This window comes from Bos indicus x Bos taurus, chromosome 13 (assembly GCF_003369695.1).
Source record: "Bos indicus x Bos taurus breed Angus x Brahman F1 hybrid chromosome 13, Bos_hybrid_MaternalHap_v2.0, whole genome shotgun sequence".
NCBI classification, from domain to species: domain Eukaryota; kingdom Metazoa; phylum Chordata; class Mammalia; order Artiodactyla; family Bovidae; genus Bos; species Bos indicus x Bos taurus.
The window spans coordinates 72679077-72698362 of record NC_040088.1 but is presented as its reverse complement, the minus strand read 5'-3'; the positions used below and the strand labels follow the sequence as shown (position 1 = coordinate 72698362).

At 40.5% G+C, this 19286-nt stretch overlaps 1 long non-coding RNA gene and 1 other non-coding gene across 16 annotated transcripts in view; both read left to right on the top strand.

Annotated features, from left to right (window-relative positions):
- The first annotated feature begins 28 nt into the window (after window positions 1-28).
- Window positions 29-19286, top strand: part of LOC113903695 — a 48331-nt gene continuing 29073 nt past the window's right edge. For 7 of the 15 annotated variants that reach the window (XR_003514251.1, XR_003514256.1, XR_003514258.1 and 4 more), the window contains exons 1-7: window positions 29-87; window positions 3058-3152; window positions 12812-12941; window positions 13398-13609; window positions 13717-13765; window positions 14311-14489; window positions 15082-15231. This is a non-coding gene — a long non-coding RNA (uncharacterized LOC113903695). Of the gene's footprint in view, window positions 88-469; window positions 709-3057; window positions 3153-8544; window positions 8625-12811; window positions 12942-13397; window positions 13610-13716; window positions 13766-14310; window positions 14490-15081; window positions 15232-19286 lie in introns of those variants that run through there. The other 8 variants (XR_003514253.1, XR_003514255.1, XR_003514252.1 and 5 more) reach the window with 8 other exon arrangements.
- On the top strand, window positions 1246-1318 carry TRNAC-GCA. Its single transcript has one exon. It is a non-coding gene; the product is annotated as a tRNA-Cys (tRNA).

Below are 19286 nucleotides of genomic sequence, written 5' to 3'. Positions count from 1 at the left end.
GCGGGCGCCTGCGCGGGGGGCGTGCGGCCGGGGAGCGGGGCTGGCGTCGGGGGTTGTGAGAGCTGGAGCGCCGCTCGGCGCACTGGGGTGAGGGCGGCGCGTGAGCGGCGAGCCGGGCCGTTGGGGAGCGGGGAGAGGGGTGCGTGTGAGCGGGGAGCGTGAGCCGCTGAGCCCAGAGCGTGTGAGCGGGGAGCCAGTTCGTTGGGGAGCGGGGAGAGGGGTGCGTGAGAGCGGGGAGCGTGAGCCGCTGAGCCCAGAGCGTGTGAGCGGGGAGCCAGTTCGTTGGGGAGCGGGGGGAGGGGTGCGTGTGAGCGGGGAGCCGGGCCGGCGCCGCAGGGGTCGTGTGAGCCCTGTTGGTGGGAAGGGCGCGCCGGCGGCCGTTGGCCCTGTGAACCGGGCACGGGGCCCTGTCAGTGGGAAAGGCGCGCCGGCGCCCCGGGGCCCTGTGAGCCGAGGGGGCGGGCAGTCACCTTCTGGCCTGAGGGGCGGGCAGCTGGCAGTCGAACCCGGGACCCCTCCGCGTGGGGCCGGCGAAGCGCTCGGAGAAAGCTGTGAGGCGCCAGCAGTGGGCTTGGCCAGTGCCTGCGTCGCGCTGCCACCGGGCTCCTAATTGTTTTTAATTTGAGGATAATGATAATATCCTGATTTTCTACCCTACACTTTGGGTTCTGAAGTGACGTTTATCTAAAAATTGCTGCATTATTCCAGGTTAGTCTATAGCCAAATGTTTGTGTCTCTTCCTTCCGTTCTCCCCTCGATTTTTATTGGAGTACAGTTGATTTACATTATTGTGTTAGTGTCAGGTGTGCCGCAGACTGAATCAGTTACGTGTATATATCAGCTCTTTAAAAAGCATTTTTTCCTTATGGGCTCTTACAGAGTGTTGAGTTCCCTGTGCTATACGGTTGGTCCTCATTAGTTATCTATTTCCTACACAATAGTGTGTAGTGTGTATGTGTCAGTCCCAGTCTCCCAACCAAATGTATGTTTCTTTGGTACATGTGCACGTGTAAAACTGCTAGAGAGCGTCAGAGAGCAACAGGCTGAATTGTGTTTTTGTTTGTTTGTTTTTTACCACTTTGGCCTTGAAAAGAGAGTTCTTGAAACTTGAAAGTATTATTGCGTTTGAATTGTCAAGTTGATCTGCAAGGAACATTTCAAGAGACGCAAAAGTATGGGGGATAGTGATAAATCTGTGGGCTTATGACAACAGCAGTTTGCTTTAGTGATGTTTTAACAAGGGCTTCCCTGATGGCTCAGTTGGTAAAGCATCCGCCTGCAGTGCAGGAGACCCCGGTTCGATTCCTGAGTCAGGGAAGATCTGGAGAAGGGAAAGGCTACCCACTCCAGTATTCTGGCCTGGAGAGTTCCATGGACTGTATAGGGCATGGGGTGGCAAAGAGTCAGAGACAACTGAGTGACTTTGACTTTTACGCTAATAATACAAAGCATTTTGGATGTGCGGAGTACCTTTATGGCAGCCATACTTGAAGTAACAGAAAGTAAGGGTGCCCTGTTTGAAGGTGGCACCAATGGAAGGAGATAGGAAGGGCCTGCTCTCTTCGTTGCAGGCGGCTGCTGCCTGGTGATCCAGCACCGTGCCTCAAGTCAGCATCCTGGTTCTGACACTTAGCAGCTGTGGGATCTTGGCAAAACCTGTCTTACCTGAATTACACGTGGGTGCCGGGAGCCGTCGAGAGACATTCCGCTCGTGACAAAGGTCATGTGGAAGGAGGCTCGAGATACGCAAAGGCGGGATCGAGCCTCGGGAGTCTCCCTGGATATTCTCGAGTATCTTCCCCCCAAAAAACCAGAGTCTGCCTACTTTATTGCTTTGTGCTCTCACCTCTGACTTTACTGGGGGCTGTCCCCTACCACCATCTCGCTCTCTCTGTCAAAGAGTTAACTTACAGCTCCAATTAATAAAGTTCCTGGGCAATTAGGAGTGTTTAAATCCAAACCCCTCAGATGGCTCTCTAACTCGCCTGACAAGTTTACCCTGACTCCTACAGCTATGCATACGAATGTTTACAGTCTCCCAGCCTCGAGAGGCACGGGAAGCTTAAGATATTCAAATAGCTTAGAGCCTCTCAGAGAGTTAAAAACTGTCAGAATAAGACTAGTAAAGGATTTCATTGATGAGTCAATGCTTGTTGCCAAGTTTTCACATCCCCTGAATTATATCCTTGAATGTGTATTAATTAATAGTGGGTATGTAGAAAAAATAAGTAGTGGCCTTGGTGTTAGTAACTTTAGACCCTTAAGGTAATAAATTCTTTCCTTTGTTGTAAACCCATTACACATCTGCCCTATAGGAATGCAATTTTATCTTTGGAAGATGGCGCCAAACCTTAAAATAATTACTCTTAGAGAAAATAAGTCTTTGTTGATAAGTCCTTGTCAAGAGTCATAAAATGTTAATAGGCCTTCTGGCCAGAAGATGATGTAAATCACCTAAACCATTTGTATACGATAAATTTGCAGGAAAGAAACCCTGGTTTTTGATAAGAATCAAAGACTGCTGACTTTGCATCCCCTATTATCCTCTATGTGTAACTTAGAGGTATATAAGCCCCTGTTGAAAATAAAGCTATGGGCCTTGCTCACCAACGGTTGGTCTCCCCATGTCATTCTTCCCTTTAACTTCCAGCTGAGTCTCCATCTGGAGCTCGGAACCCACCACGCTTACTAATTACGCCTGGGCTTCTAAGACCCACTCGAGAAGGTGTCTAGGGTGAGGCACCTTCCGCTATTCGAGAGGGCGCCTGCGGCCTACATAAGTGGTGCAAACTTCTTGTCTTGAAGTTTTATTGGTCTCCCGCGAAAACCAAGCTACTCAGCCTCTTTTCTCCACTGAATTTTCCTACTGAGCTATCCTCATTCTATTATTCTTTATATCTCTAATTAGCATATAAATAGCCACCTAGGCCGTCTCTCCTTCGAATACCCTGGATCAGCTGGGGCTGGTCCCCGGCACATGGGCAGTTTGTAAAAGTAGGATATTTTCTTAGAAAGGGTTTAGGAAATCTTCATGCAACTCAGTGTTCATTTTAACAGAGTATCTCTGAGAGCCTTCCACAGAAGTATGTGGATCATTTATCTGGAGCTGCTGGTCAAAGAGGAAAAGAAGACATTAAATGGACAAGTAGAAGGTAAGAACTAGATTTGATAGAAAGGTCATTTGACAGAATGTTGAATTAAAATGGGACTGCTGACGTATTCTAATAGCCAAAGCAAATCACCTGTCGGATGCGTAGTGAGGAAAAAGTCGAGGAGGGATATAGTGTATCTTATCAGGTGTCAGCCACAGATTAAATTGAGAATGCCATTTAAGGAGCTAAATTATGAGTTCCTGGACTTCCTTGGAGGTCTGGTCCAATGGTTAAGACTGTGCAGTTAAGACTCTGATGCAGGGGGTGCAGTTTCGATCCCTGGTCAGTGTGATCCGTGGCCGAAAGAAAAAAATTACTAGTTGTGTTTCAAGATGCTCTACAACCTCAGGAAGGTTGAGAACTAAGAGGAAAGAGGGAATGAAGATGAGAGAGGCATAGAGTTCAGGGAGGAAATGAAGGAAAAGGAAGCAAGGGTCTATGGGGGAAGGTGGCAAGAAATAAGTTAGGTCTTTAGAAAAAGGGAGAGTATTTGACATGGGCGATGAATTTGAAGTGAGCTTGTCCGAGAGGAACAGCAGAGTTTTCCTTGTCTTATTGTTTTTCTGGCTGTGAGAAGGCATTCAGGATTGAGGTCCCTGGGCACGCAGAGCTGTGTGTTAGCCTCTGTGCAGGAACGTGGGCATAGGCGCTCAGCTGTAAATGTGTGCAAATTGATGTCATATGAGATGATGCCTCTTCATAGGATGGTGTCAGCTAGGCCAAAACAAAAGAACTGGAAGGAAGGAGAGAGCAGGGGCCACGATGGGGAGATCAAGGAACCGACAGCCTGCTACAGTGTCCACTGGAAGTTTCCAGCTTCTAATGCAGTTTCAGTTTGGAGGGAAGTGTCTCCAAAGTGAGGGTAGAGTGAAGGTATGTTGCTGCTGCTGCTAAGTCGCATCAGTCATGTCTGACTCTGGGCGACCCCATAAACGGCAGCCCACCAGGCTTCTCCATCCATGGGGTTTCCCAGGCAAGAGTACTGGAGTGGGTTGCCATTGCCTTCTCCTGAGGGTAAGTTGAGGCTAAGATTTTAGAAGAATAAATTAAGTTGAGGTCATGTAGAAGCAGACTCAGTGTAGACCAGAGTTTCTCACATTTGAATTAGTTGCCTGGGGATCTTGTGGGAAGTGTACTTGCTGAGCAGGAGGTCTGAGATTCTGTGTTTCTAACAGGCTTTCTGAGTAGCAAGGGTGTAGCCTTGCCTTTAGAGAAATCTGGAAGAGGAGCATCGGATAGTGCAGGACAGAACAGGATCGAGAAAAAGCATTATTTTGTTTTTCTTTCTGAGCATGTTTATAGCCAGAGGGAAGCAAAGAGTTGCAGTAGCAATTACAGGTGTAAGATACCATTGCTAAGCAAAGAGGGAGAAAGAAGTGGTGGAGATGATCCATAGAAGGAATGTAAAGGGGGAGGAATTTAGACCACAGATCCAGAGATTACCCTTTGGAGAGGAGAGATTCTAGTGACAGGAGGAAGGGAGGAAAGTAAGTCCTTAGGGAGGTGAGTTTGGAGTTGATGAGGACACTTGAGAGAATTCCTTCTACATGGCTCCAGTGTATTTCCACTGAAAAGAGAAAAAGTCATTGTTGCTCCAGAGAATACTGGGGGTGGGGGAGAAGGGTGGTGGTGCTAGAAGTAGGGGAAACCCCACCCCTCTAAGTAACTCTCAGGCATCAGACGTATATGTTGTACTGGTGTTTGTTATTTGAGGTAGACTAATTTGAATATGGAAGACATTGACTTTTTTTTTTTTAAGATAGCTGATTTTTTGGCACTTGTTTCACAGAAATCCTCTGAAGCATTAGCATGATGTAGGAAACGAAACTAAGTTTTGAAACAAAACAGATTAATAGGGTTCTAAATGCTAGAATTGTTATTTTCAATAAATACGACACTGACTTTGAAACATGCAAGATTTTTAATATCTAATAATTCTGTGGCAATTAAATTATTCATAAAGTTCTTATGAAATACAGAATAGGGAACAGATTGAGTGAATCGATGTAAGTAACACTAGAAAAGTAAAAAGTAGAAAAAATTAGACACAGTAGTTAGCATCTCTTCATGAAGAGACGCCTACAGTGACGTGTAAGATACAATAAGCTGTGAAGCAGTAGTGAGCTTAGGGGAGCAGGTCAGAGTTGTATTCTTCCTCACATTCTAATAAATGGAGACTTTGTTTTCATATTTTTCAGGTTGGGATTCTACCAGTTTGAGCCTCAGTATTGAGACTTGTCAGAGAGCCAGGCATTTGCAAGTTGATGATCAGTGTCTATTGATTTCACAATCAATGACCAAAAATCAGTCAGCATCCACAGAATTGGGACAGATGACCTTATTAGGTAGTTAGAATAGGAAAAACGAATCCAGAATGGCGGTGGCTAAAAGACAAGGAAGGGTAGAGTCCGCAAAGATAGAACAAAGGAAGGTCTGAGGACTGGAGTGAGGACCTCAGGTAGAAAAAAACAGCACTCCTGGCTAGCCCAGTTTACATGGGGCAAGCCCAGGGGGAGGAAAAAAAACATATAAAAAGAGAAGCCAAAGGTCCAGGGGTCTCTGTCCCATGCGTGCGTGCTCTGTCTCTCTCCCTCTCTCTCTTCATCTCTTCTCCGTGTCTTTTGGGTTGGCGTGCCCTCATGCCTTGAGGATGTATTTTCCTTTATTTTCTAAGTAAAACTGAGCTGTAACATGGAGCTGTAACACTGAGAGCTGTGACACGCTGAGGGCTTTAACGTCCTTCACTTCAAATGTTTATTGTGACAAGACAGAACCGAGGAAATTACACACTCCCCTGACAACCTTAATAGATAAAGAAAAGGTGAATATTGGAGTGGTGTTTCTGGCAGGGACTTACACGCTCTATCAGCTGTGCAGGTCTCAGCTGCCAGAAAACAGAGAAAGCAAACAAGGTAGTGAAGAAGCCCAGAGCTTTCAGCCCTGGGCCACCTGGGCACTGACGTTTCCAAAATTAGATATTGTGGGAAAATCTACTGTGTGCTGACTCCTTTTATGCCACCTACAGCCAAACAGTATTTCTTAGAAAGGTGTTTGCATTCTTCCTCTTACCATAGTAAGACCATCATACATGACAAAGAGAGTTAGGAGAAAGTAAATTCATTTAGGCTAGTATGTAGCACACCTGAAAGTGTGTAGCAGGATTACATTTAGAATTTTGCATCTAGTTGGGAGACCTAGGTAGACATCTAGAGATTGCCTTCTCAAAATGTGGCTTCTTAGATATATTTTTACATAGCTCTGAATTCATAAGTGTTCATTATAAATTATACTCAGTATGACTGCAAGAGCACCTCTGAAGCCCAATGCTAAAATATTTCTTGTGTTTTTTATGACTTTATGTATTTTAGAATTGGCTTTCTGAGTGACAATGGGAGTCATGGGAAATTTGCTACATAGTACCTCCTCAGTTGTATCCATCTAATATATCAACTTGTATTATTTGTAATGAATTAATAGTTCAGAAGGAATATTGGTTTTAAGGAGTGCTGGAGGCCTGGCGTGCTGCGATTCATGGGGTCACAAAGAGTCGGACACGACTGAGCGACTGATCTGATCTGATCTGTATCATTTAAAAGCAGTATATAGAAAAGCAATTCTTATTCTACTGCGATGCCCAGTCTATTGAGTAACCATATCTAATACCTGTTGTCCATAAATACCAATTAATTTAGTGCCTTCAATCAGTCATACAATCAGGGCTATGGTAAGAAATCATACACTTTCTTTTTTCACTCCTATCGTTTTTTTCTTTTCCTTCCTCACCTGTAGAAGTTACCTTTGCATTTACAAGATTCTCAGTTATCTCCTAGAATAGTGACTACAAGCTATAAACTCAAAGTGTTTTTTTTGTATTTTTTTACATCTCTACAAGTGACTTGTTTGCTGTTGTTTTTCAGTGAGCTTGGTAGGTCCAAGAAGCACAAATTCAAATAAAACACCTACACATATCCTTGCAACACTGGAAGATGAGACATAGGGAAACCACCAAATAAATAGAAGCAACTTCAGACAGTTCATGCATATCATTTCTTTTCTCAGTCAATACCTTTTATCGAGTAACCGGCAGAGTCTACTCCTTCAGGGTCCCAGGATTTGTACATGTATTGATTTCATAAAGATTTATTCTGTACTCAACCCAGAAAGTTTTATATCCTAAATATTTCTGGAAACACTCCCCCAGTTCAGGCCTGCATCACCTTTTTTTTTTTTTTTCGTTATTAATGCCTTCAGATTCTTCTCCCCCCATTTATTTGTATGCCCTTCAAATTCCATCTCCTGTAGTGTTTAGAGTCACCTGTCTAAACAGCACATGTGACCATGAACCACTCGTCAAATCACATTAATATCTAGACATCTGAAAGTGACACGTGATGCTTTCATAATCTGACTTCTGCCTGACTCTCCACCTCTCGTCCTTTCTGTCCTTTGCTCTGGAATCCTGAACCACTGCTGATGCCCTCCTCACCTGTCCCTGTACTTTGAACAAATATTTACCCTCTCATGTGTGTGCTTCTCTCCCCATCTTGCTGCAGCCTTCCGTGCTCTCCCTCACCTGCCCTCTGTTCCCTTGAACTGTGTAAGTCTGCGCTCAGGCAGTATCTCTTGAAAAGCCATCCCTGATACCTTTTATCTACATTTTTCTTTAAACTCCAGTGTCTCATACTGAGTAGGAACCCCAAAAATAATTATTGAATAAAAGAACTAAAGACTTATGTACACCAGAATGATTTTTAAGTGCCTGTCGTCTGCAGTCTAAGGGCCAAGAGGGTAGACATGTGAAGAAATAATTTACATTCAGGTGATGAAGATACACTTGAAAAATGTATAAAGTCCTAAGGTAGCTACAAGGAAAGAGATACCTGTTTATCTGGGGAAAGACAGCTGTAATCAAGGACAACTTTACAAAGCAGGCTGAGTCTTAAAAGATGAAAAGTAATATGTTGGGAAAGAAGCATTTCAATTTAAGAAATTGAGAAAAGGAAAATCAAGGAATTTTGTAAACTGTGAATAATGTTGCAGTTGAAGCTTGGCGTGTTGTTATAAAAGGTCCTGTTATGAAATAGAGAAGAGAAGATATTGTGGCTTTATATATCTGTCCTGTATTTTGAAATTTTGTTTTGTTTCTGATTGTTTTGTTCACTGATGTTTGGGTGAATTTGTGAATGAATCCTTGAGATGTTTGTGTGCCTGTAACCTGATGAATTCTGGTATTTCCCACAAGGTTTCTTGAAGTCTGAGATCATTGGAAGTATTTCTTAAATAAGTAAATATTCAGCTGAAGATTAAGATTGATATAAGCTGTCATTTGATAGAATGTTTTAAATATTCTGTCCTTTATCTAAATATTCTAAGTAATTAAAAAAAATTACAGATCTGTCAGCAGAACTAGACTTAGAAATGACATGAGAGGAAGAAGAGAAATGTGATGGAGATGAAAATAACCATTCACAGGTGTGTAAAAATGTAAATTTGAATTTCTGGTTTAATACTGTTTTCTATTCTTTAACAACATAATACAGTTTGCTGCAGAGTTCATAACAAATAAAACTTCCTTTCAAGAGTGGCCTTTTAGAATCAACAGATGATCACTTAAGTTTTTATAGCACTTCAATGAGAAAACTTAAAATATTGTTAGAATCTATTATAATTTATAGCTTGTGTTTGGAATTGAGGCAAAAAACTCTCTTGGCTATTGTTTACTTCTTCCATTTTTATAATTTCTTTACATGATAAAGAAGGTGAGATCAAATACTGAATACTAGGATTAAAGAATTGAATTTATGAACAATAGGACAATGATAGTCCCTGACCTAGATACGTGTAAAGAGAAAGCATTGCCAGTGGTCAAGGTTTTCCATTGAAACTGCCAGTCACTGACGCCAAGACTAAAGATTCATTCTGTCTGATATCTCGGCACAGTTGACTTCAGTTCAATTCAGTTCAGTCGCTCAGTCATGTCCAATTCTTTGTGACCCTGTGGACTGCAGCACGCCAGGCCTCCCTGTCCGTCACCAGTTCTCGGAGTTTACCCAAACTTAGGTCCATTGAGTCGGTGATGCCATCCAACCATCTCATCCTCTGGCGTCCCCTTCTCCTCCTGCCCCCAATCCTTCCCAGCATCAGGGTCTTTTCAAATGAGTCAGCTCTTCGCATCAGGTGGCCAAAGTATTGGAGTTTCAGCTTCAACATCAGTTCTTCCAATGAACACTCAGGACTGACCTCCTTTAGGATGGACTTAGGGATGAATATTCAGCGACAGAGTAGGTCATAGAATCAGCCCAACTGCCTATTAAAAGAATTGAACCTTCCAGATTGGACCTTTGGTGTTAGGGTACAAATAATAACTTTATAACTTATTTCATTTCCAGGTGGGAAATCAGTAAATATTATTAAAAATGCTTTATCCACTTTCATCGTTGGCTGTTAAGATTTAATATAACTGAATGTAGGGGTTTCCCAGGTAGCTCAGCTGGTAAAGAATCCACGAGCAATGCAGGAGACCCCGGTTCAATTCCTGGGTCAGGATGTTCCCCTGGTGAAAAGGATAGGATACCCACTCCAGTATTGTTGGGAGACCTGGGTTCAATCCCTGGGTTGGGAAGATCCCCTGAAGGAGGTTGTGGCAACCCACTCCATATTCTTGGCTGGAGAGTCCCCGTGGACAGAGGATCTGGGCAGGCTACAGTCCTAGGGGATGCAAAGGGTCACAGACAGGACTGAGCACACATGTAACTGAAGGTAAGCAGGTAATATGTATCGACGTATAACATTATCATTATATGTAATTTGCATTTATTTAGGAATTGGTTCCTCTTTCTGATTGGTGTTAATAGATTTTGGCTCCTAGTAATATAAAGTTTGTCTGTTCTCCAGATATTAGTCCTTAAAAAGAAAAAAGCTTTCAAATGTGCTGTAGGGACTCCCTGTTTAAGATATACTGATGGGAAATATTTTTAAGGGAAGCCAGCCTTTATAACATTAAAAATCATCTCCTAATTCATTTTTGGTAGATTTAATACACATGAATTAATTCAAACAAACAGGGACAAAATTGGGTTCTGAGTTCACGTTTTTCTCCTATTTTCAGGTAAGGCACGTTATTTTTCACTTAACCGTGAAAGGGTAAGGTGAGGACGAGTGCCTTTGGCCAGAAGTCATTTCAGTGACTAGTCCCCTTGGAAGCTGAACTGTATACACGTAAACAGCTCCATAGGCACTATTTCCTGGGACAGGCAATGGAGAACTGGATGGTAACTGAAGAGGAATGGGGAGTTCAAAGGAGTTTCTTGTTTTATATTCAGAGGGGAGCTTTTAGTGTATACATGCTTTTGGAAATGAGCCAGCAGAGGACGTGTTCATTGAGTTCAATCTTGTTTCCATTTCTGATATTAGAAAGCTTATTGATTGTATGACATTATCTTTAAACTATTACGGTAAACTAATTGTACATAATACTTCTGTTCATATATAGTTTTATGGTAAGGGCTTGTTCACTGGTTCTGAAGTGTAATATTCTTATGTAATTGAATATGGAGATGATTACTTCAATTAATTCTATCATACATAGATTTTTAAAAATTATAGAATCATGAATATACAAACACTTAGGCTATACTGAATAGGATTGAATCATTCCTTGATTCTGGATGATCGTGCCATCATGAGTAGCTACGGTTTTGTAAGGTACTCTGAAACACCACATCATATTAACTTCATGTTGTTTATAGATTCCTGGGAAAAGGGGAAATTTTTGTTTATATTCAGTAGAAAAAGCTATTGACAATCTTTCATTAATTATTATTTTTGGGTCATAAAGTTCTAAATTACTAAAACCATCCTTCCCATCCTAAGAGTGTCGTTAACACATGTCTGCTCAATAAGTGTGTGTCAGATGCATGAAGAAACGGCAGAATGGTTACATGAATGCCTATTGATGAATTTCTTTACGAAAAGCAAGTCTTTATTGCAAGTAGATTTCCAATATTGCCTACATGGAAAGATGTTTGATTTTTTTACAGTATACTAATGCATATATATGGAATTTAGAAAGATGGTAACAATAACCCTGTGTACGAGACAGCGAAAGAGATACTGATGTATAGAATAGTCTTTTGGACTCTGTGGGAGAGGGAGAGGGTGGGATGATTTGGGAGAATGGCATTGAAATACGTGTAATATCATATATAGAACGAGTCGCCAGTCCAGGTTCGATGCACGATACTGGATGCTTGGGGCTAGTGCACTGGGACGACCCAGAGGGATGGTATGGGGAGGGAGGAGGGAGGAGGGTTCAGGATGGGGAACACATGTATACCTGTGGCGGATTCATTTCGATGTTTGGCAAAACCAATACAATATTGTAAAGTTTAAAAATAAAATTAAAAAAATATGTTAAGATTAAGAAAGTATCTATAGTTATTGGTAAACATTGAATAATAATATAGGTTCGTTTGCTATCATATTACTTAGAATGACTTATTTAAATCTTGCTTTCTCAGCATGTTTTGGAACCACAGTGTTGAGGCCAGATTTCCTGGGTTTGAATTCTGGGTCTGTTGGTGACCTGCTGTGTGGGCTTGGACAAGATCCTCAGCCTTTCTGTGCTCCATTTCTCCCTGTGTAGAGGACCTAATGTATTACCTGTCTCCGAGAATTACTGTGAGGATTAAAAATGCCTTAAGACATGTCAAGTGCTTATAATAATGCATAGCAGTTGCATTGGAAGTCCTCAGAACACTAATAGCATGATTATTATGGATTTCTTAAAAATGGGTTTCTTTCTTATAAGGAATGAAGGAATACCTCCCAGATAGGTTTTATTGCCATAAAAGGTAGTTCTTATTGAAAATGACAACTGCCAAAACCCCTGGTATACTGCTTCCTATCAAATAAAACAAGTAACGTTATGTTTTTCCTTTTCCTTTGATCTAAATTCAGTGCTTTATTAGTATTATTCATATATTTTCTTTGTCCATTAATGCTGCTGCTGCTGCTGCTGCTAAGATGCTTCAGTTGTGTCCGACTCTGTGCGACCCCATAGACGGCAGCCCCCCAGGCTCCCCCGTCCCTGGGATTCTCCAGGCAAGAACACTGGAGTGGGTTGCCATTTCCTTCTCCAATGCATGAAAGTGAAAAGTGAAAGTGAAGTCGCTCAGTCGTGTCCGACTCTTAGCGACCCCATTAATGCTACTCTTATTTATTGTTTAATCCTTTAGTAAAAAATTACTTCCCAGTACAATGGTTTTATGTAAAAAGCCAAAGTTTAGGTATTGTTTGTATTTTTAAGTATTTAATATTAGCCTGAAAAGAACCGTTTGTCATTTTAGGGCTGTAAAGAAAGCATCTAATGAAAAGAACAAGGTATAATAAAAAAGTTAATTAAAAAAATACTATCCTAGTAAAAAATCTTTTGTAAAAGGAATAGTGGCAAAAGAGAAAATCTTCATTTGTTGTAGAGACATATACTTTGAGAACTTGATTTAGAAACACTATTGATCAAATCATCATTTTGATAAAAATCTGTCCTTTTAAGAAGTGTTTGTTTTTCATTTAATGATGCACTATTTATCACCTATGTACAGTTAGTATATTTTATAAATAATTTAAGGATACTGTGAAACAGTATTATTTATGTGTAGGTCAAAGCACAGATTAATGACGTGAGCTACCTGAATGACTTAGTCATCTGAAAGTGCTTCCGAGGATGGTGATGTCTTTACTCTAAGAATTCCACGTTGCAAGTAGAACCACTTGGCTTGAGGTATAAAGGTGGGAGCGTGGTGTAAATGTCAATATGAAGCCTGTTTGTGTATGGTGTAGTAATATAGGCTTACCTTGTCTAGTACTGCTCTAGAGCTACAGATATATTACAGTGCTGTGCATCTTAGAAATATGTTTTGTGTTAAAAGACAAATATGTTTTGTGTTAAAAGTGAGTGTATACGCTGAGCCTATGATCATTCTTATTGTACCTGAATTTATAATTACTATATATATATATATGTAATTCTTTTATTTCTCTTTCTCTTCTACTAGACTGCAAGCTAAACAAGAGCCAGGGTTATCTGTTTTATCTGGAGAGCTTAGAATAATGTCTTCCACTTGATAGACACTCAATATCTATTCAGTGTATGGAGGAGTGAATATGAAAGGCACAGTCCTTTATACTCAAAAATTACTCATATCATGGTGTTTCTTGTTTCTTTGTGTTTTCTTATTGTTGCAGATTGTGTTAGCTTGTTGAAAATATGGGATGCAATTCTTTTGTGTGAAAGATAAATGGAACTTTAAAAAAGCCACTGTGAACTACTTAGAGGAGAAATTAAAAAACTGGAAAATAAGGTTGGTGAGCTACAGAAAGAACCGTCTGAAAGAAAAGAAGTGAATCACAGTAGGGCATCAGAAAGTGGAGTGGCAACGAGACCTCGGTAGACTGAGGTACTGCGCATCCTAGTTTTAAAGAAATATTTGAACTGTTATTTACTTTAATACTGCAGAGACGTACTTGTGTTATAATTTTTAACTTACCCTCTGGGATTCTACAGGGGAGAATACGTCGTTAGTATTGTGGAGTGTGAAATTCATGGAAATAATGTAAGTTCTTAACAGTGAATGCTTCTAATGACTTAATGTATATTTTTCCAAATGGTCATTTTCATGATCGTACAGAAGTCCACCATAAGGGAAACCTCATTCATGATTCAACAGATTGACTTTCGGTTGTTTTTCACTTTCCTGTCTTATGTTTAATACTACAAGGAACATCTTTTCTACAGATTCATTTCTAATTATTTTGAATTCATTTTCTTCAATAATAGCGTATTATTTGGTTAAAGTATGAGAACGTTTGGAAACAGTCTTTGATCCATATTTCTAAACTATTCTTAAGAAAGTTTAGATTACTTTTCATTCCCACCCACAGAAGGATAAAGTAGCCATTTTTCTCAAGACAGAAAAGAAAAAAATATTTATGCTGTTTTATTCTTAACCCTCTGCATGAAAACAGTGATCATTATTAAGTGTTCTTCATTGTATTTCCCCCCAATGTACTATTTTAAACATTATGAGGAGGGAATGAAAGTTACTGCAGCAGCAAATAGTCTCATGCTTTTTTAAGAAGAGCTCTATAAATTTTGCAGTTTGACGTTAAAGCAAGAAGAAGAGAATAGAAGAAATGCTGATATGTTATATGAAAAAATTAGGGAGCAATTAAGAAGAAAGGAAGACCAATATAGTAAAGAAGTTGAAATGAACAGCAACTAGAACTCACCCTCAGAGCTCTAGATGGAACTGAAGACTGAGAAATGATCTGAATCAGGTAGAGTAATTGTTGGTGAAAATTTCTAGCACCATTTTGTCAATATTATTTATAATATCCCTTTTATTTCATATGTATTATTTAGATTTCAAACAAAATGTTATCTCAACCTAGGTATGAACTGTGACATTCAGAGTTTGTGTGATGAGTTTCTTGCCATTCTTGGCTTCTAGTAGATGCTGTGTATGTGTTTTCTGCGTGGAGGATTGGATGTAACTTGAGCTTAATTATTAACATAATGATTGGCAGTTTTGATACATTAGACAAAGTAATCTTCTTAATTCCAATCCATGTCTTAATTTTGGCTTTTTAAATGTTAAAATACAGGCTAACTTGCCTTGAGACTGTGAAGGAACTAGTTAAATGCTTTGTAAAGAGATTTCCTTTCACAATACTATATCTGCATGTTTTTGCTCTGTGATAAATATAGCAGACATTTAAATTAAAATTTGAGTTACTCACATGGGATAAAGATCCTTGTGCTTTAAAAGGCTACTTCCTTTAAACAGTTCTTTTTCATTTTATATTCTGCTTCTAAGCTTTTAACTGTTTTTTTTTCTTTTAATGATATGGGCCCCAAAACTACATATAGTGTCTCTCCAGGTTATGGAAGGGCAACATATGATACTCAGAAGCAGCTTTCTGGAGAACGGAATGCCAGAATCTTACAGGAGGGAATCCTGGCCAATCACTTGCCAGACAAAAGCAGAAAGAAATGGCCAATAAGGAAATGAACTCTGGGGTATTTTCTGTAGTCATTTATGTGTGTGTATGTATCTGTGTATGTATATATTTTATAAACGAAGAGTATGTACCTTAGAAAGTATAGAGGCTTGTGAAAGCCTATACATCTATATTTTGAGGAGGGATGACATTTTTCATGTGTCAGATAAAGTAATGCTTGTAATTCACATCCATTTGTCTACAGCAATCAGGTAGGGACATTCGATGAGCTTATCCAAGGAGAGGCCTTTAATATTTTCCATAGGAATTGATCTCAAAATTATTGCAACTATATTGGAGGAGCTGGCACCCTCCTCTGATTGCAGTTTAGGCCAGGAAAACGGTGTGTGCTCCCCCATCAACTGCGCTACACACCCAAGTCCCTCTGCTTTGGAGTGAGCGTGTGCATCACTCCATGCACGTCGTCACCTTCAGTGTCTAAATCAGAGTCCGTTCTTGGCTCCACTGTCATTTCTTTAACCAATGCCCTGTCAACGACCTTTGCACATCATTTACAGTTTTCCAACTTGTAAAAACTGCAAGATCAGTTGTAAAAACATTTTTGAACACTTTAAAAAAAGTAACTTCTTCAGAATAAACTTATAAAAGTCCCTCCTCCTCTGCTCCCCCACGAAGAAAAACCATACCTCTTCTGCTAGCAATGCTGCTAAGTCCCTTCGGTCGTGTCTGAATTTGTGCGACCCCATAGACGGCAGCCCACCAGGCTCCCCCATCCCTGGGATTCTCCAGGCGAGAACACTGGAGTGGGTTGCCATTTCCTTCTCCAATGCATGAAAGTGAAAAGTGAAACTGAAGTCACTCAGTCGTGTCCAACCCTCAGCGACCCCATGGACTGCAGCCCACCAGCCTTCTCCGTCCGTGGGATAGATACTCTTAATTTTTGGCAGTGATTTCCCTTCCTTGATAGATCATTGGGGTAGTTTATAACTTCCTCTGATGGTAAGGAGGAAAAGTATAGGCAATTCGGAGACTGTATTGTGGATGTCATTCTTGTAAGAAAATTAACACTTTGCTCTATGTAGTGTCCTATTTTAGTACAAGGAACTTCTGAAAACAGTGATAGATATGACATAAATATTTAGTGATAATAAGTGTTTTTCATTGTCTATTGCATTATCTTACTATTTTAAACAGTACAAAAAAGTATTGAAAGTTATGGAAGCAGCAAATAATCTCAGGATTGTCTAAGAAGAGCTCTCTAAATTTTACCTATTTACCATTAGTGTATGCAGCATGAGTGAAATAAGAGGCTTATTTTGTATCGATATGTTTGTACTAGAGAAGTAACCGTGGTTTGATGTAAGAGGACTAGTAGAGTCAGAAGACCTGGTGAAAAACCTGCACCTTACTTATATTTCTAACTTCTTCCTTTCCAGAATCATTATAGCTAATGAGTTAACTGATGTTTGTAGAAGTGCTTAGTGCAGCTATCAATAAGTATAATTCTTGTAGTGGACTATTACAATGTTAGAATGGAAGCATATTCTCAAGAACAATTTTTTTTACAAAATTTGATCTGTTTAGATATGTACAGAGCTAAGGCTCTTACTTTGGGGTAGCTGTATAGGTTAAGTATCAGATTTTTTTTTTTTTTTAAAGCTATCAAGTGGTTGTGTTTATTGGAGGTATTTGTTATATTTCTTGTGATAATTTTATTTTTCTTCATGTCAATTTATTTTGGGAAATATTTTAGCCTTGAATCATTTATTCTTATGGCCTGTCAACTGTTTAAAGGCATCTACTTGTCATTCAATCATAATTTGGGACTCAAGTGCTGAGCTTTACCCAAACACTTCTTGATTTGCTCTTCCATCTGCTATTTATGATTTACTTAGAACATTTTTGCAAACAATTTGCTCATAATTCTCATTTTCAGTTCAGTCAGTTCAGTTCAGTCACTCAGTCATGTCCAACTCTTTAAGACCCCATGGACTGCAGCACGCCAGGCCTCCCTGTCCATCACCAACATTTGGAGTTTACTCAAACTCATATCCATTGAGTTGGTGATGCCATCCAACCATCTCATCCTCTGTAGTCCCCTTCTCCTCCTGCCCTCAATCTTTCCCAGCATCGTTTCAGTTCAGTTCAGTTGCTCAGTCGTATCTGACTGTTTCAACCCCATGAACCGCAGCATGCCAGGCCTTCCTGTCCATCACCAACTCCTGGAGTCCACCCAAACCCATGTCCATCGAGTCGATGATGCCATCCAACCATCTCATCCTCTGTCGTCCCCTTCTCCTTCTGCTCCCAATCCCTCCCAGCATCTGGGTGTTTTCCAATGAGTCAACTGTTCTCATGAGGTGGCCAAAGTATTGGAGTTTCAGCTTCAGCATCAGTCCTTCCAATGAATATTCAGGACTGATTTCCTTTAGGATTGACTGGTTGGATCTCCTTGCAATATAAGGGACTCTCAGGAGTCTTCTCCAACACTACAGTTCAAAAGCATCAGTGCATCTGCACTTAGCTTTCTTTATAGTCCAACTCTCATATCCATACATGACCACTAGAAAAACCATAGCCTTGACTAGAAAGGACCTTTGTTGGCAGTGTAATGTCTATGCTTTTTAATATGCTGTCTAGGTTGCTCATAACTTTTCTTCCAAGGAGTAAGCATCTTTTCATTTCATGGCTGCAGTCACCATCTGCAGTGACTTTGGAGCCTGAAAAAAAAAAAAAAGAAAAAAAAAGTCTACCAATGTTTCCACTATTTCCCCATGTATTTGCCATGAAGTTATGGGACCGGATGCCATGATCTTCGTTTTCTGAATGTTGAGCTTTAAGCCAACTTTTCACTCTCCTCTTTCACTTTCATCAAGAGGCTCTTTAGTTCTTCACTTTCTGCCATAAGGTTGGTGTCACCTGCATATCTGAGGTTATTCATATTTTTTCCAGCAATCTTGATTCCAACTTGTGCTTCATCCAGCCCAGCATTTCTAATGATGTACTCAGAATATAAGTTAAATAAGCAGGGTGACAATATACAGCCTTGACATACTCCTTTCCCCATTTGGAACCAGTCTGTTGTTCCATGTCCAGTTCTAACTATTGCTTCCTGACCGGCATACAGATTTCTCAAGAGGCAGGTCAGGTGGTCTGGTTTCCCATCTCTTAAGAATTTTCCACAGTTTGTGGTGATCCACTCAAAGGATTTATCATAGTCAATAAAGCAGAAGTAGATGTTTTTAGGGAACTCTCTTGCTTTTTCAGTGATCCAGCGGATGTTGACAATTTGATCTCTGGTTCCTCTGCCTTTTCTACAGCCAGCTTGAACAATGGAAGTTCACGTTTCACGTACTATTGAAGCCTGGCTTGGAGAATTCTCATTTTAAGGATGAATTACTTAGTGTCCACTAAGACTGAAGGGTGGCAGGATTTGAGAGCAGCAGGAATGGAGTGAGTCAGGGAGAGGGCTGTAGGGGCTGCGGTCCAGAGGCAGGTGGAAGCCAGGTTATCGAGACTCCCTGAAGGCCATGGGAGAAACATCACTTTCTAAATTTCATTTTTCTTTTATGTTGGAATGCACTTGATTTCCAATGTTGTGTTAGTTTCAGATGTACAGCAAGTTGATTCAGTTTTATGTATACGTATATCCCATCTTTTAGATCCATTTTCTCATGTAGGTGACTACAGAATATTGAGTAGAGTTCCCTGTGCTATGCTGGTCCTTGTGGTTAGCCAAGAGCAAAGGTGGGGAGGAGGGATAAATTAGGAGTTTGGGATTAACATAGACACACTACTAGATATAAAATAGATAAGCCACAAGGGAATGGCCTCATTTTTTCTCTGAGATAGGAAACTTGGAAAGATCTGAGCACTGGATAGACTATATGAAGATCTCTGAAGTTAATTACACCTCTAATAAAGAAGGGCAAAATGTTCCACAGCGTGCAATTTTCCACCAGTTGCCCACATTCACATCTATTTCTTTCTGGACATGAGGTGGTGAAGCTCTGCAGATTTATCGGGAGGGGCTGGGCATGGACAGCGAGTCTGCATCTTTTTTCTGAGTAACTTAATATCAGGAAGGCCGGAGGGTGGCCACTTCTGGGTCTG